Genomic DNA, 3,572 nt, shown 5'->3' on the forward strand with positions numbered 1-3,572 from the left:
AAAGCAGAATAAAGGAGGTAAAATCATTAAAAGATGTTTTTAAAATGTTTTAAAGCAGCTTTATTCTATTTATAATGCACACGAATTCCACCCTAGCTTGCAACAATACTATGGTGCACATTATGGGACACACTATGGTACATTAGTTAGATACCACAGTACTTGTACCATAGTGCATTACATACTCTACTGGAGTGCATTCAATATAATAATAATAATTCTTACAGTTTCAGTAGGGACTCACTGTCTGTCAGTGCCTGCCAGTGGTCGGGCCCTAAAAAATGAAATAAAATAAAATAAAATAATATTAAATAAAATTAAAATAAATGAATCCTGCGCAGAAGCGATCTGCGCACCTCCTGTGCAGAAGCGGACTGCGCAGGATTTATTTTATTTTATTTTATTTTATTGTTTTTGGGCCCAAGCACTGGCAGGCACTGACAGACATTGAGGCCCTATTGAAATTGTAAGGATTATTATTATTAGTATAAATGATTCTTACCAATATGTAAGGGAACATGTTCACATTGACCGATCATCACAAAAATCGATACACATGTGTATCATGACCAGACAAACAAAAAAGTCTGTTAGTGCAATTTGAAAAACGCAACAGGAAGTTTGCTTTTTTGCATTTAGTGGCCATTTTGGCCATATTCCACATTTTTACTTTGAGGTACTTGTACCAGAGCTTACATCAGATCAACTTCAAACTGAGATGAGGGTCATCACAACAAGATGGAGATACAAACTAGCTCAAAGAGGCAGTAATCTTAAGAGGCAGTCAGCTAATAAATAATTGGTGAACAAGAATTTAGGGCCATGCTGTGAGGCTGTGGGTAAAACACAATACAACACAAACATAAAACACAAACTACATGCTAATGATGACAGGGTTATTTGGTCATAACGAGCAAATTCTAATGTCAACCACAGGGCGGCGCTGAAGGAAAATACATCAGATCTCCCCAAAATCAGTAGAATTCATCCCCTGGAGACCATGAATATATGTATGAAATATAATGGAGATGATACTATAAAGAATTTGGATATGACAGGTTGGACCCAGGATGAGGAATGTCAGATTTGTATCCAAATGAATAAATGTGTTCACCATGATCACTTCCTGTGTAGAAAAAGATTCCTTAAGTGACACATCCTGTATTTACATATAGATTCACATCTACATGTACAGTCCTGCGTCATGCTGTGTTTTGTGTCTCTCTGCAGATCTGTGGAGCAGAAAGAGCAGGTGGAGTGAAACAGGCCTGGATCCTTCGTTGTTATTATTATTTGCTATGAGCCCCAACGGGGGAAAAACAAAAGTGACGCATCGTGTGATGTAACTAACACTGTGTGTATAACCATATATGAACGAACCGCTCCACCCTTCTATCGGGTGCCACTGTTGCCAACGTAACCAGTGGCAGCGATGCTCCCTCCTCCATTAGCTCCAGTGAAGTTCCTCTGCTGTGTCCCTTGGTGAGCTCGGCAGGGTTAATGGAGCTGAATGTTTGAGGCACATGCTGCACTCACCCTCTGCTGATCTGTAATAAGGAGTTAAGATTAAATGCTGAATTCGACATTCACCACTGCCCACTGCATTCATAATTGATGCATTCATTCATAATGAATAAAAGTTCTGTACAAAAGGGAGGAGCAGCGTACGTGAGCCATAAGAATGACAGAAACTGCCGTCCCTACCAAATCAGGGCCCCCATTGATCTCTGCTGCACACCAGCAGGAGCCCTTTGTGTGTTTTATGAGCAGTGTGAAGACCCATCGTGTGTATGAGCATAGATATATATATCTGATCTATGTTTTTACAGTCGCCTTGAACAACATAATGACTAAAATCCCATATATAGACCCTCTGGGCTTGTTTTTCTCATTTGGTTTGTATATATCTGGGGATAGGAACACAGGGAGAGTGATGGAGCCAGCTTCTCTCTCAGGCACCTTCATTAAGTGTTGAACTCCTGTGCAGAGAACATCCACACTCACAGGGATATGAGATCAGCCTCGCCATGAATCTCACCCGATCCAGAAATGCAGAATGTAATATTTTTACCTGAGGGTCTGGAGAGGAGGAAGAAGAGGAGGTGGGGAAACAGATGAGGAGCTGTAGGGGCAATTATGTCTGCATGCCTGAATGTGAGTAATGCGACTCTATTACAAGCAACAGCAAAGAGTTTTTATGAGGAAAAACCATAAGTACGAGCTGAGGAGAAATCTTCAGTAAACATCGCACATCCACCGTCTTCTGTTAACCTGCAGTTAGCATATATCAATCGATGGTGACATCTACACTTGTTCTGAATTAATTATTCAACTGAGGAAATTATGTGGTGGAAATGTTAATTTTAACATTAAAAAGCTTTGATGTTTGAAATCCTGCAAAATCTATGATGTATAAATCAAAAGTCAGGATACTCAATCAAATCTGATCAAACCACAATCCTCATACTAGCTCACACTATTTTAATGTTAAACTAAAATATTACCGTAAGTTGTTTTACACCCAAACTTTAACTGTGATTATTTTCAATTTTTTTTGTTTGTTTAGTTTAGGTTTGACTATTTAATGTGAAAAAGTTAAAGCTGCCATATTTCAAGCCACATGTCCAGCATCAGACAGGAAAAGTTGGCAATTCAACTTTGATGTGAAAAGTTCAGATGCTTCAAATGTGGAGAAAACCAATAACACAGTGAATACTGGATTCCCATCACCCGGTGGCCAGGAGCCCAAATATGAATGAGTGCTAATCCTGCTCCACATCTGCTGGATGTGTAAACAGGCAAACATTTGAGTTTACCATATCCATTTATCACATAATAACATCAGTGTTGTTTCAGCTTGTTTCTGCTGTCGCGAAAGAACCCATCAAATTTGACTGTGGATCAGATCAGTGGGCGGATCCAGGACTTTTTTTTACCACTTTCTTGAACATTAGAAAAAAGGCAATTTTGGGACATTTTCTTTGATTGGCCGGAGAATAGAGGATCTTGATGAAACAAAACAGGCAAGTTAAGGGGACTGATATTTCTGAGTGTGTGAAATTTGTAAAAAAAAAAATCCAGATCTAGTGAAATGCCTAGACAATTTTACACTCTTAATTAGTCAAAGGGATAGTCATTTACATTTAAGCTGAAAACAAAATGACCAGGCAGAAAGCCAGGGCATACGACACCACAGGAGCAGTATAGAGCATGTCGTGGTTTTTTAAGTTGTTTTTTCAAGTGGTCACCATTTACTTCAGTATATTGGATTTGCCTGCAACCTCTGAATCTCCAGAAGCACCTGGTGAGGTGTAATTCCCTCCTTGGTCGCTGGGTGTCGCAGGGCGCTCAGCCTGCAACAGTGAACAGGTTGTGTTTGTTCACCTGTGTGTGGAAGGAACGGGCACCAGCACCGAGGAAGAGACTCGTGGCGAAATAAGCGAAGAGAAGCGAACTGCGTTTAGAAAACTGAAGAGGAGGAGGAAGAGGAGGAGGAGGAGGAGTGAGGACGGAGGAAACGAGGAGGGAGGGAGGGCACCACCTGTGACGGCGGCGGCGCGGGGAGTGGAAGA

Source organism: Limanda limanda, chromosome 15 (assembly GCF_963576545.1).
Source record: "Limanda limanda chromosome 15, fLimLim1.1, whole genome shotgun sequence".
NCBI classification, from domain to species: Eukaryota; Metazoa; Chordata; class Actinopteri; order Pleuronectiformes; family Pleuronectidae; genus Limanda; species Limanda limanda.